We start from the raw sequence: 16,395 nt of genomic DNA on the forward strand, positions 1-16,395 counted from the left end.
GTACCAACTTTGTGAGCAATTACGCTAATTGGTGTTATGCAAACCATATGGTGTACATATATATGTGATGTCTGACTTTAGCACGTGGGAGTAAAGTGTATTATGTAGATTCCACACTCGATCATATTTTATATCATATATATCTGTTTTGTATCACCATTTATTTTTCAAGTTGTAGGTAACACACTTAACATGTTCTTATAAAATGTTTAGATTGGATACAGACATTCTAATAACATTCAATTATGAATCACCACAAAAAATCATGTCTTAAGTAACGGTATCAAGAGATGTCTATTACAAAGTGTTCCATTAACATATTTGTTTAATGATTTAAAAATAAATCAATATCATCATCTGAAACTCCAATGATTAATTTACCTTAGTCAGAGTCGTTACCAATCTCATTGTTTTAGAAATAGGAGTGTTTTAACTTTTACACAGCGATAACGCACTACTGAGTGTTATTGTCTGACGTTCATCGCTTTACATTGTTGTCTCAAATATATCGGCAAGTCAATGACCTTTTGTTAACAATGTTACCTGCACATTGTATGAAAGTCTGTTGAAATCGTTAAAGATATGCAATTGACACGCCCCCTTATCATTCTATTCAATCGATATCGACAGTAAAACAATAACAGCGACATTACTTAAAACTTAAAATACAGTGTTGTTAAATGAAAAATAAAAATGACCTACAAGATAGATAATACAAAATAATCCAACTATTTCAGTTTTTTTCATACGTAATCAAGGTAAGGATATTCTCGTATTCTATACAGAAATAGCAGGTTGTAGAACTTGAGAAGTTTGATAATATAGTATGTCACCTTTGTTTATGGCAGTCGTAGCACTATTTACACGTTTTCTTTTCACATTATCCAATATTGAAAACGAAATATGAAAATACTGAAACTCTGAAATATGAAAATACTGGACCTGTAGAATTAGTGCACCTCTTCAACTTTATTTTAACATTTATTTCAGCTAATTTGGACTTTCCGAACTCGCCCCTTTCACAACTCAGAGTCCTACCATCACTGTAAGTTCCTAAAAGTACGAAACAATTTAACGTTAAATTAGATTAATGATTTACCGTATACTGTACACTTTACTGAGTTTGCACCAAATAGGTACTATTCATTTGTGCTCTTTTGTTCAGTTCCTTAACATTTTAACTTCTTGTCAGGATATTCCTTTACACCGACACAGACAGACAGACAGACAGACAGACTTTTTCCTCTTTCATAAGAGGTTATCATATTTACAAAAGGAAAATTATCAATAACAAATAAATTGTCATATTAGGAAAGAGAGTAAGCTAAAAATGTATACATTATCAATGATCCCAAAATAATCAGCAAATATCATCTGATTTCTTTCAAAGAAGAACAAACACCTTCTCCATGTAAAAAACAAGGAGGACTACATTAAAATGATGGGGAAACTACACAAAGTTGACAACGTTTAAGATATGTTAAAACATCGTAAACATTATGAAATTAAGAAAACACAAAATTTGAAATATTGCGACACATCAGGACCTGATCGGTGATCTGTCATCACTATCCTAGGATAGTGACACGTCAACCTGCGGTATATAGTTATCAATTTGCTTTGTAATATTTCACTCTTTGTTATCTTATGTATTTATTCATTTTGTACCAAGTAAGATAAATTGTCTGGTCATCCCCCTTGTATGAAGTTGTTATATCCGCCCATACACACCGCGTGTGATATGTTTTTATCCTTCCATAATCAACTTAAGTGTGTTGTCATTATAATGGTGGTATATTTTCATCTCGTGTCTTACATGATGATCACTTGAAATTACACTAATGATCCAATAAAAAGAGTTTTGCTTACATTAAAGCAAAAGGTCTATTTATGCATGTTAACATGTATTGTATCCGAAATTTAACAATGTAGTAAAACACATAGTACAAAAAATCCTCTTTAATTGATGGACTTATTCCATCTACATTAAAAAAAACTGTTACAAATTCTGCAGGGGTTTCAACAACTTTATTACATTGTATTATTGGATAATTCTTATTTCGGCAGACCTCGACTTATCGGCAAATCTACTACAGTGACAGTTAAAACCTCAAGTGATCCGCATTACAGACAGTAGAGAAGTTCCTTAACACTAAGGGTTGTGATATCAACATTTTAAACTACATGGAATGTTTGCATTTATTTTATCATTATATAAACAAATGCAAATACACATAAATAAACGCATACATGCATGCATGCATTAAAAAAACCCAGTTCCGTCACGAGTATAGAACTCATTGATTGACATTTGAATGAATTGTACAATATATGAAAATAATTAAATCCATTGCCAGTTATTTCAAATTTCCGTTCAAAAGTCGATTCCTCTCTTACATGTCGACACTTATTGGATATTTGTACGACGGAGCACGACAATGAGTCCTTATAGTTATTTTGATCCCTAAATATATCTATATTTTAAAGCTAAATATCACTGGTTTAAATTGTAGATGAATTTCTTTAAATGATTGCTTGTATCAATCGGTTAAAACAATGGTTAAGGCAGAACGTTTTCCTCTTTAATATCATTTATTAAGATCAATTAAATCTATCAACACAACTCATCTTCATACCGGATGCACATTTGTGTTGCGGTTGGCGGAGAGAACAATACTCCATTGTTTAACGTCAAGAAGATCATCCATCTCTTTTATATAACTCATTATATCAATGTTAGTTAATATGTCTGTAAACTGCCACACTATAACTCATTATATCAATGTTAGTTAATGTGTCTGTAAACTGCCACACTATAACTCATTATATCAATGTTAGCTAATGTGTCTGTAAACTGCCACACTATAACTCGTTATATCAATGTTAGTTAATGTGTCTGTAAACTGCCACACTATAACTCGTTATATCAATGTTAGTTAATGTGTCTGTAAACTGCCACACTATAACTCGTTATATCAATGTTAGTTAATGTGTCTGTAAACTGCCACACTATAACTCATTATATCAATGTTAGTTAATGTGTCTGTAAACTGCCACACTATAACTCGTTATATCAATGTTAGTTAATGTGTCTGTAAACTGCCACACTATAACTCGTTATATCAATGTTAGTTAATGTGTCTGTAAACTGCCACACTATAACTCATTATATCAATGTTAGTTAATGTGTCTGTAAACTGCCACACTATAACTCGTTATATCAATGTTAGTTAATGTGTCTGTAAACTGCCACACTATAACTCATTATATCAATGTTAGTTAATGTGTCTGTAAACTGCCACACTATAACTCGTTATATCAATGTTAGTTAATGTGTCTGTAAACTGCCACACTATAACTCATTATATCAATGTTAGTTAATGTGTCTGTAAACTGCCACACTATAACTCATTATATCAATGTTAGTTAATGTGTCTGTAAACTGCCACACTATAACTCATTATATCAATGTTAGTTAATGTGTCTGTAAACTGCCACACTATAACTCATTATATCAATGTTAGTTAATGTGTCTGTAAACTGCCACACTATAACTCGTTATATCAATGTTAGTTAATGTGTCTGTAAACTGCCACACTATAACTCGTTATATCAATGTTAGTTAATGTGTCTGTAAACTGCCACACTATAACTCGTTATATCAATGTTAGTTAATGTGTCTGTAAACTGCCACACTATAACTCATTATATCAATGTTAGTTATTGTGTCTGTAAACTGCCACACTCACACATACACATACATAAGATATATGATGTGTGTTTCCATGCTTTCCTCCTAAGAATGGATCATTTTTCTCTCGATCTCTCTAGCTCAAATGGTGAAGCAACAACTAGGTTGCACTAGTTTGCAGTATATAGTGCATTGATTTCAGTTTCCCTATGAATGAGACAGCGATTTCTATTTTGAAACCTGTGTCTCTGTTTTTGAAACTTGATGCTACATGATGCATTAATTCGATATTCAAGGGATTTCCGTAAATACATGAGACATGTTAAAGATCGAATTTCCAGTTATACTGGCTGGTGTATGTTATCAGGAAGTTTTGTTGTCCCATTTTCATATCATCAGGAAAAATGAAAACTTCCTTGTGCGATAGGAAGCCGCACTTTATCGATAGACACGTTTTTCATTGACTTTGATTTGCATGTTTAGTTTCGTGAGTGGAGAAAACAACTCTCCTCCTTATATAGCACGAAATCTCATATATATTCTTCAAGGATTTCCATACAATATAGCATGTCTTCACATTTATTTTGCTCTGGTTTCGTTGATTTTTAGACTGATTCCTGAATTCATTGACAGGATGGCTTTTGGTTTTTCTTTTTTTTACCACACGAATATTAGATACATGAAATTATACAATGCATTATACTCTTAAAGTTAAACACGTTTTCGTGTATTTTGTCCTAAATATACTGATTGGTGTTACAACAACTGTGGTACACAAAGTACTTTAGGAAACTGATACAGTACACATACTTAGATTTAAATTAAAATCTGGTAGTAAGCCAATGGCTTATCATAAACACGTAACGAACGAGAATGTTACAGCTAGACAAATAAAGTACATAGATACACAACAACCATTATACTCATGATTTAGAATAACACATGTCAGGATTTTTCTTGAGAGTAGGTCAGGCTCTTGCTACACCCACGTATAGCAACAGTCTGAATAGATTTATGAGATTTCAAATACTGTTTCGAACCATTTTATCTTGACCATTGTATAAACACGCTAAAGCAAAATTGGAAATCTTGACTTAAATATCACCTTTTACTTCAAAGTTATACATGATACAAGATATCCAGATAATGCACAATTGTGTTCGTCCTAATAGCTTAAACTGTTGAATAAAAAAACAAAGAAATTCGAAGAAACCCATAGCAAAATTAAAACAAAAGATAGAAATAAAAAAACTCACACAAGCAAAGAGTTTCCTAATTATTCACTGTCCTGCCTTTCCATTCGAACGCCATTTACTGTGAGGTTTTTCTGGGATAAAGGTGATGGAAGAGCACCGATACGTTTAATGGTCATCATTGGAACCATTTTACATTTTGCTGTATGAAGCAAGATTTTTTTAATCTCTTCATTTAATCCTATATTTTCACTGTCAGTATCTCAGCTCTCACTTGAAGAATGTGATTTTGCTTGAAATTGTAGTCATTGATTTTGATCTTTACAATCCGTCGGTTATGTTAATTGTTAAATAATATTATAACAATCATGACAATTACCGATGTCATCATATGAAACATACTTTTTTTTAAGTTAAAATTTATAAAGACCTATTTTGAAATAAGCAAGAGTTAAATTGCGGGGCCGATCTTTCCCTTTTCCATCCCTTCTCTGGATGTAAAATATTTGGAAAGGCTTGAATTTTCATCTTTGTCTTTTCCCTGTCATGATAGTTTTAAATTCATTATTTTAAGAGCATCATAACAAATTGATAAGGATAGACTGTTACATGACGCTTCAGGCTGCAACACAGTAAGAATAAACAAAATGGCTGTGTAAATGAATTTATCATCTTTATTGAACTAAAACTTGTGGCCGATACAAATTTTGTTTTCCATAATATGTGTAAATGCAATACAGTATCCTCATGAATTTAGATGAGAAAATATCTAAGTCATTCATGAAATACAAGAAACACTAAATAAACAGACGTGAATAGGGATTTTACAACAAGCTTGAGCTTATGTCAGTCACCTCCCAAATTTATAAAAATAAGAAACGATATGAAATAATGAGTTAGGGATAAGCAACTCCAATTATAATGCGGTCAATTGTTGCTTTTAACGTTCAAATAGACCCTCCTTTATTTGTTGAAGTTTACAATTGATATAAGAATTACACGTAATTCATTATGTGTAATTACCTAATCCGAATCAATTCGCATTGTTTAAAATGAAATGAATGTAATTCGATAATTATTACAAGAACTTGAGGGCAGCTACAACAATTCCAAATCTCATTTTCATGACGTGTAGTAAAATTAGGATAATTAATAGGACAAAGATAATTAATAAGTGACAGTAATTAATGTTTACTTAATTGTTATTTCTGTTACTACGACTTTGTCTTTTACTCGGTATTGAAGGAGTATACTTTACCTAGACACGTTTGACAAAATAGGTCAACACGGAGACGACATCGGCCAGCAGAGACACCTGGAACAGAAGGGGAGACGTCACCAGAAACCACCAGACACTAAAAAAACTGTCAGGCAGCGCCAGGACCCGCTGGATATCACATATACAATAATCTTAATGAAAACATAAAATCATTATATGGTATGTAACAACCCGGCAGGAGTACCTGGCGTTTATGGAAAGCAACGTGTAAGATCATGAAAAAGTCTGAGTAATAAAAAATGTTTTTTTTTTATTGTCACAGTTGTTATGACAGATGTATGAGCTTGCCTGGCTAATCGCGCCATCTCCATTTTTCGTGATTAACCATTAAGCATTTATTCTACTTTTGTTGGTCCTCGCTTTTTGCATTTTTATATCTTCAAAATTTCCATTCGTGCTCAAAGCCCGTTAAACGAGTTTTTATTTTAGTGCCGGAAGTGATGTTGTAAAAACGCTTACTGGTCGTTGTGATTTCATTTATGATGGATTTTTTTTTTTAGATTACGAGTAATATCCAAGTGTTCGGTATGTTATATATGGATGTATACATACCTAATTCAGACAATGTATCGTACTATTCTCTCTGAATATTTTGGGTAATGTGTAAGGAGTGGAATACTAGGTGTGGATCCAGATCGACTGATCCCTTATCTGTCCAAAAAAACCCTAACAAGGTTTATACGAAATAGTATTAAATCTACCATATGAACTTCACATCATAAATAACAACAGTAAATCCATTGTTCTTTGTATTAAGTATACATAACCTCATAATTTAAAATGGCTGCACCTTGCCGTTATGCATATGCCTCATGGGCATATGTTATAGTTACGTTGAACGCTTGAATTGTGTCAATTTGATATTTACTTCGTTTCTTCTGCTGGTGAATGAGCGCCTTTACCTGATCCTATCATTCACTTGGTCGATGAATGACTAAAGATGACAGAAAATGATAGAGTGAACATATATATAGAGGACGAAAACCATTTCTTACCCATTACATACCGATGTACGTGAAAAATATTTCTTTGTGCACAATAATGGTCAAAATTCCAAATTGGTTGTGACGTGTCCAGCTTTTTCCTATTTTGTCGTAGTTTTATTGAATCTAAGTTTGGATTATGGTTATGGTGACATGTTGGTTTTTTTGTTTTTTTTTAATATCAAATTTTTCAATGCAATTTTTTAGACTATAAATACACGTCAAAACCAATTTCGAATTTTGACCATTATTGTCAATTTCATATTAGACAATGAGTCCTTATCAACCATATATGTTTATCATTAGACAATGAGTCCTTATCAACCATATATGTTTATCATTAAGTTTTATGAAGGATGATTTATTAAACGACAATGAGATATACGTCAAGGGATTCTTACTGGGGTAATTACTACCACTATAGTGTTAGGTTAGTGTTACAACTATGAAATATTCATGAAAATACAAATGTCATACATATTTATCTTAGTTGGTTGTTTATGGCGTAAACATTACAGTATATACATTTATCGGGACACCAGCGACACATTAATATGTGTCCAAGTCGGCACAGGAACCTGACACCAGAAACTGCTGGTCACCAATATAAAACAAAAAAACAAATATAACACCGTGGTCGTAGAAGGAAATCATGTCTTACATCAGTCAGATGTTGTGTACCTTGAATACAAAAACAGTATTATCTACTTCACCACCGATATTTTATTTTAAACTGTGAAACAATATTTCCGATATATCGTAATTGGAAGCATGCCTGTTTCTCGATATATTATGCGTCGCAGTTCTTTGCATCCGATTTAGTAAACCTATTAAACGATATTCTCTTTGAATGTTTTATCCTGAGGATGGCCAAGAATATTTCGAAAAGTTCTGTAAGGTTTCATGGCTATTGCATGCCCGCAATTAATCCTCTGAATGGTTTCTGACAGGCCTTTGATGTAAGGAATGATTATTTGTCATTTCGTTATATTCTTTTTCTTTGTTGTTTCATCTCATAGTCTTTATCCTTTTATTAATTTGTCGTTAACTTTCTGAATTGCCCAGTTGGGGTATCCACATGTTTCCATGGCGCTATGGGTGTGATTTGTTCTCGTTTCTTGTCTTGTTCTTCTGTGACAATCGTTTCTCATCTGTTGAACAAGATTCATACAACGCCTTCTGGTGTAAGGGGTGGCGCGGTCTAATGTTGACGTATTGGTTCATGTGTGTCTATTTCCTATAGACCTATACTTTGATCGTACCGTCAACTTTCTTCACTGGGAGGGTATCAAGGAATGGCATAGCGCCATTGATTTCTTCCTCAAGGGTGAATTTTGATACTGTTGGTGGTTTCTATGGTATTGATATGTCCACTCAAAAGTTTCTGCGACTCTCTTTTTACTATTTCTAATATGTGATCAACATACCGCTGCCACAGACTGGGCTTGCATTCTACGGGGGTCGTAACTATAGGCTCTTTCTCCAAGTGTTCCATGAATAAGTTGGCCACAATCGGAGACGCTGGGGTGCGAATGGCTGTGCCAAACTGTTGCTGATAGATGGTATCTCGGAAGGCAAAGTAGGTTGTTGTTAGCACAAATTGTAGTATATCCATGAAGTCTTGGATATGGAGATTGGTATTATTTCGCCATTACCAGCCTTGCTCTAGACGGCTCCGGATGATAACAGGTGCTTTGTCAATGGTTGTGTTGGTGAAAATCGTGTGGAATGAATTCCTGATCTTTTTGGATAAGTACAGAGGTTATACTTTCTGTAAGGTCTTTCGGGTTTTTGACATGTTCTGATTTTCTCACCAGGGGTTTCAGAATAACTGCTAGTGGCCTTGTGACATTGTAACCAATGGAACCAGCATAGTCCACTTTAGGCCTCAAAAGGTTCACTTTTCTTTGTGGATCTTGGGTGTGCAGTACATTCTAGGTGTGTTCTCTGCAGTGGGATATAGGTGACTATATTGTGATTAATGTGCAGTACATTCTAGGTGTGTTCTCTGCAGTGGGATATAGGTGACTATATTGTGAATAATGTGCAGTACATTCTAGGTGTGTTCTCTGCAGTGGTATATAGGTGACTATATTGTGAATAATGTGCAGTACATTCTAGGTGTGTTCTCTACAGTGGTATATAGGTGACTATATTGTGAATAATGTGCAGTACATTCTAGGTGTGTTCTCTGCAGTGGGATATAGGTGACTATATTGTGATTAATGTGCAGTACATTCTAGGTGTGATCTCTGCAGTGGGATATAGGTGACTATATTGTGATTAATGTGCAGTACATTCTAGGTGTGTTCTCTGCAGTGGTATATAGGTGAGGTGTGTTCTCTACAGTGGTATATAGGTGACTATATTGTGAATAATGTGCAGTACATTCTAGGTGTGTTCTCTGCAGTGGTATATAGGTGACTATATTGTGATTAATGTGCAGTACATTCTAGGTGTGATCTCTGCAGTGGTATATAGGTGACTATATTGTGAATAATGTGCAGTACATTCTAGGTGTGTTCTCTGCAGTGGTATATAGGTGACTATATTGTGAATAATGTGCAGTACATTCTAGGTGTGTTCTCTGCAGTGGAGTACATGTGTCTATAATGCTTTTCAGTGATATTATTTTCTTGCTTTATATTTGAAAAGATAGCTACCAGGCGCTTTCTTTAACTTAAGGGAAGGGTTGTTCTTGTTATTGTTCATATGTTTTGCTCTCTTTGAGCATAGCCACGACTTTGTTTACCATCTCGTCACACTATTTTCGACCCTAGTGTTCATAGGATTATTATAGTACAGCCGAAACAACCTGTTGATTCCTTACCATCTCGTCACACTATTTTCGACCTTCGTGTCCATAGGATTATAGTACAGTCGAAACAACCGGCTGATTCCTTACCATCTCGTCACACTATTTTCGACCCTAGTGTTCATAGGATTATTATAGTACAGCCGAAACAACCGGTTGATTCCTTACCATCTCGTCACACTATTTTCGACCTAAGTGTTCATAGGATTATAGTACAGTCGAAACAACCGGTTGATTTCTTACCATCTCGTCACACTATTTTCGACCTTAGTATTCATAGGATTATAGTACAGCCGAAACAACCGGTTGATTCCTTACCATCTCGTCACACTATTTTCGACCTAAGTGTTCATAGGATTATAGTATAGCCGAAAAATTTGGTCGATTCCTTGCCACCTTGATTCCCGACCATCTCGCACGCTATGTTTGTCAGTGCTAGTGCGCTCGTCACTGGTCATTTGTCTGATAAAGGTGATATGTAGTCATCGAAACGTCACACTCTGATCTCCTACTGGTTGTGTTATAAGAAATTTTATTCTATAGTCCGACACGAAGAAAACGTTCCAATTACTGATATCTTAGATATACTGTCCAGCTTGTCTGGCTTGGGTTGTTGAATATTATACTCGACTAATCAATCTATTTGGAAAACAATCACTACCATGCCGTTTGTTGTAAATACAAATTGTACATCTCGCAAAATATTGTCAAGTTTTGTTCTTAAGTTGCGTACATATACAAACGTAATATCAAAGCATCAAGAACATATTTTTATGTGTATCAGTGATGAAATAAGACTGGCATAATAGTTATTTTACAATCGTATATTCCAGGTTTCCTGTATTTATCCTGATGAAGGTTAATAGCCATCCCAAATATATTGTCAATCCCATATGCAACCATTTCTGTTCTTGAAGTTCATAAAGTGATGAACGGAGATGAGATATCGAAATATCAGTGTACTGTAGAATACGCCTATCGTGGTCAGTTTTCACTTTAACGTTCTGTTGGCGTGAAGGAACATATTCAATATGGTTTGTTTTGGGGGGAGGGTGGGGGGATTCGCAGTCTTTGAAGCGACTTGTCTCTGGAATTACTATAGATCTCGGGATCATGTTTAATTATATCTATACATCTCTTAACTAGCATTAAATTTTAAAATCATTACATCGTAAGTCATTTATAGTAGAAGATATAAGGCATGTAATATACATGAAAATAGACATGAACCGTAACGTTTTATATAGATGTAAATGCCACATTAAACAAAACGGTTTTTTATGCACTCTAACGGTGTATGATGAAGTATAAATAGGTTTGGCTTCATCTGAATCACGTACACTGATTTATTCAAAAACAAAGTGACGAGCTATTAGAAGCCTTAAAATTAGGGAATAATAATACACCTGGACCAATCCTATCAACACTTAGTAACATCGTTAATAACAATAACCCATTGTTCTTTTTATCAATCCTTCAGCCGAGATTCAAATTAGTTCTGGAATTATTTAAATACTTCATACACGTTATAGTAATGACAAACCATTATCTGATTAAGGATTATCTCATAAGGACATATAATTATTTCTGTTATAAGATTGATAAACTGTTGTCAATTTATCATGTGCACCTTATATATAAATCAATGAAGGCCCAAAACTGGTTTCTAGAACGTACAGCGGTCGTGTATACGCATTACAAAGAGTATCATGGACGTTCCTCACACCTTTAGTAAATTTCTCTCGCCTGACTAATATGAAATGAGACCATAGTTGAAAGACAGTATTTAAAGTAGGTATAATTTTAATATGGCTATGACAGTTCTTGGGTTAACTATGTGTGTCTGTGTTTATTTGATTTGGTAAACAGATATCAAAATGCTTTGCATAACTAAACCGATTATTACGGAATCAAATAGAGGTTTACTATTCTGTGTATAACTAAGGACATTATTTCGGCTAAGTTACTAAGATGGTGTCAGATTAATTCATGAAGGTAATAATCGTACTTTCTATCACGTGACGATTAGAGGTGTTGGGTTAAACAGGGCATCATATATTAGTAACGTTACCTATGTAGAAAAGTTAAGTAACTTCATGTGGACGTCGCCAGTAGGAACCGTAAGGCACTGAAGTAGGTGGACACGGACGTGGCCAGTAGGAACCGTAAGATACCGAAGTAGGTGGACATGGATGTGGCCAGTAGGAACCGTAAGACACCGAAGTAGGTGGACACGGACGTGGCCAGTAGGAACCGTAAGACACCGAAGTAGGTGGACACGGACGTGGCCAGTAGGAGCCGTAAGACACTGAAGTAGGTGGACACGGACGTGGCCAGTAGGAACCGTAAGACACTGAAGTAGGTGGACACGGACGTGGCCAGTAGGAACCGTAAGACACTGAAGTAGGTGGACACGGACGTGGTAGGAACCGTAAGACACTAAAGTAGGTGGACACGGACGTGGCCAGTAGGAACCGTAAGACACTAGAGTAGGTGGACACGGACGTGGTAGGAACCGTAAGACACTGAAGTAGGTGGACACGGACGTGGTCAGTAGGAGCCGTAAGACACTGAAGTAGGTGGACACGGACGTGGTCAGTAGGAGCCGTAAGACACTGAAGTAGGTGGACACGGACGTGGTAGGAACCGTAAGACACTGAAGTAGGTGGACACGGACGTGGTAGGAACCGTAAGACACTGAAGTAGGTGGACACGGACGTGGTAGGAACCGTAGGACACTGAAGTAGGTGGACACGGACGTGGTAGGAACCGTAAGACACTGAAGTAGGTGGACACGGACGTGGTAGGAACCGTAAGACACTGAAGTAGGTGGACACGGACGTGGTCAGTAGGAGCCGTAAGACACTGAAGTAGGTGGACACGGACGTGGTCAGTAGGAGCCGTTAGACACTGAAGTAGGTGGACACGGACGTGGTCAGTAGGAGCCGTAAGACACTAGAGTAGGTGGACACGGACGTGGCCAGTAGGAACCGTAAGACACTGAAGTAGGTGGACACGGACGTGGCCAGTAGGAACCGTAAGACACGAAAGTAGGTGGACACGGACGTGGCCAGTAGGAACCGTAGGACACTGAAGTAAGTGGACACGGATGTGGCCAGTAGGAACAGTAAGACACTAGAGTAGGTGGACACGGACGTGGCCAGTAGGAACCGTAAGACATTATAGTAGGTGGACACGGACGTGGCCAGTAGGAACCGTAAGACACTGAAGTAGGTGGACACGGACGTGGCCAGTAGGAACCGTAAGACACGAAAGTAGGTGGACACGGACGTGGCCAGTAGGAACCGTAGGACACTGAAGTAAGTGGACACGGATGTGGCCAGTAGGAACAGTAAGACACTAGAGTAAGTGGACACGGACGTGGCCAGTAGGAACCGTAAGACACTGAAGTAGGTGGACACGGACGTGGCCAGTAGGAACCGTAAGACACTGAAGTAGGTGGACACGGACGTGGCCAGTAGGAACCGTAAGACACGAAAGTAGGTGGACACGGACGTGGCCAGTAGGAACCGTAAGACACTGAAGTAGGTGGACACGGACGTGGTAGGAACCGTAAGACACTGAAGTAGGTGGACACGGAAAGCCTAAAATGTCGCCTCGATCACCAACGTTATTAGAAGGTTTAAACCACAAAGCCAATATTTCCTAAACTCATTCCAATGTTTATATAACGTTATTTTTTCAACGTCAATTAACATTTTTAACGTTGAAATTTAACATCAGAATAACGTTAAGATATTCAACGTTTTTATAATACTATTTTAACGTCAAATAAAAGTTACCTAACGTTAAATTTTAACGCTTTTTAATGTACGTGCTCGTTTCACGTGAGTTTAACGTTATTAAAAAAATTAACGTTAACGTTATTTAATATTTAAAGTTATGATAAATTGGTAGTGTATGGGATTGTTTAATGATAAAATAACAGGTGCTAAGACGTTTAAATGATCGACAGGATATAAGAGACCCTCAAACGTTGGACACTTTGAGATTAGCGGATCAGTAACAATAGAACATGACCTAGAGTAAGTGGTAAGGTTATTGTACGTTATTCACCGTAAGTGTTTTAGTGGGAATCATGTTAAGCATAAAAAAGTTCAGTTTTTTTTTTTTTTTTTTTTTTTCTATAATTCGACTTTGCTAGTCTTTAGATACTCTATACGCTTGATCACATTTTTTTACATTTTTTTGTGATTTTTTCGAGCCTATTGATCATCTATACTAAACAAATCATTGACTTTTGTCATTTTCGCTCTCAGTATGTTACTTGAATGCTGGCTTTTAAATTTACGTGTACACAAGGGAACTATTTGTAATACAGTTAAAAAGCTAATAATTTAATGGGCGATGATTTTTCAGTATGTACTCATTTGAACTTTTTTAAAAAGTAAAATGTATATGCGTATGGCAGTCACAAACGATTGCGTGTGTGTACCTGAGTGAATCTGTTACCTGTATAATCAGAGGTCACGATATAGTACGATGATACGGACAATGTTTATTATCAGTGTGAAACATCCTGGTTTAAACTCATTCATAAGCACGATATCTTCCAATTTATCAATTTCCCTTTTCCATTAGATCGTCTTTTTGGGAAGGTTGTCAACTGTCTATCTAGATGGATGTAGTAATTCATATATTGAAATAAAGGTAACATTTTGTGAAGTGAACTACATATATGTTTCTTCGCATTTATCATTAAATGTGTTTTGACAATAGCCGATGGCTGTGTAAACCTGTTGACCTGGACTTGACTTTAAGATATTTTTAGAAATATATTTCGTTCTGTCAAATACCCTTTGATGACGTAAATGTTATTTTGTTGGCATATAAAGAATAAATGTCTTAAATATATAGAGAAAATTGGCCTGCCGGAGCCTCGCCACTTTTGTCTTTCTTCACCCACGCCAAAATTCAGCTTATATTTTAAGACACTGACCATGTGTTTTATTTATCCAGCAACATTGATTGAAAATCAGATATTCAAAACTTCAGTAGTTTTGTTGTTCAATTTTTTTTTGTTTACCTGACGTCGACGTTTCGCTGAATTTTGCCTGATGACGTACCCCAAAATAATTATTCCGCGTAGAAATATAGTTCCAAACTTCAATGAACATGACTGATTTTTTTTAATTTTCTTAAATAACATTGTTCATTACAACATATAAAACTGCTTATTTCAACAGTTATTTTTATTATTTAACGTGTTTTTAAGCAATTTCAGAAAGTAATTTTGTCGAATGAACGCACGTGCTAATTTCCTACAGTCATCTTCCGTCACTGCCGAATACAGCAAAAATATATGTGGCAGGTGTATTCCGAAAATGGCGGTGGCAGTTGTAGGATAAATAAATAAAGATACATGTGCATATACTCTCTTCTATTCCGTGTTATGTATGAGGCGACTGACCAATATTAGAAGGAAGTTAGACTTTATTGTTGTGTTATTAAAAGGGATATGTGTTTACTGGTTTTAGTTACATTTGGTTTAAATTATATAATTATTAAGCGAGCTGTTTTGTTCTCAAACAGCCCTTGTTAATTAAATATTTCATACCATATTAACAAAAAAATCATATTTTAGAAGAAATTGTGTTCCTCTGTCACGAAAACTCCTGCTTCGTAAATATCGTGACGTCATCGATTTAGCTATCGACATGAGTGGGTTACTCAACTGCATCAGCATTACTCGGTGTAAGTTCTGGGAAATCCATAACATTTAGGGATATCATATGTCTGTAAATTACGTCAAAAAAGCTTAGCTGTTTATTTAAGTATAGTGTGGATGTAAGAATACGGATATAGATAACGAGATAAATGAACACTAAAAACAGCTTGTATTGGTCGATATTGTACAGGTACACAACATTAAAACTTAACAACATATTTATCTAAAATCGATTTTTTTCAGGTTAGTCATCAAGTTACTTATCTGTATACAAAGCATTGTATATTTGTATGACGTCATTCCTCTTGGTTATTAGGTGATGAACACGGATACGTATCTATACAGTCAATAGTAACAGGTTAATCATGATAACACTTCTCTACTACTTAGTGTTCCATAACGAATGAATAAGTCAGCACTGATTGAGTCACTGGAAAGCTATATATATTTTAACTCCGTCAACAAGGAATAATCGGCACACGTTTAAATATGAAATGATATCAAATTTTATTAAAAGTAAAATAAGCGACAAATTTTGCAACAAGAAGTAAACTAATGTATTTTGAAAGCAATAGGCTTTGAAATAAAGTAGATATGAGAGGTCGTAGTTCTGTTGCGAATAAGATAATTACAATTAATACAGGTGTTGGAAAAAAGAAAGGATATTGCTTATTAAATTTCATGTCTATTTCTCATATGATTTCAGAAAAAAATCAATAGCTTTGAATGTATGAAAGAAATATAG

This window comes from Ylistrum balloti, unplaced genomic scaffold (assembly GCF_031769215.1).
Source record: "Ylistrum balloti isolate Yb309-2 unplaced genomic scaffold, AGI_CSIRO_Ybal_v1 Utg369742, whole genome shotgun sequence".
NCBI classification, from domain to species: Eukaryota; Metazoa; Mollusca; class Bivalvia; order Pectinida; family Pectinidae; genus Ylistrum; species Ylistrum balloti.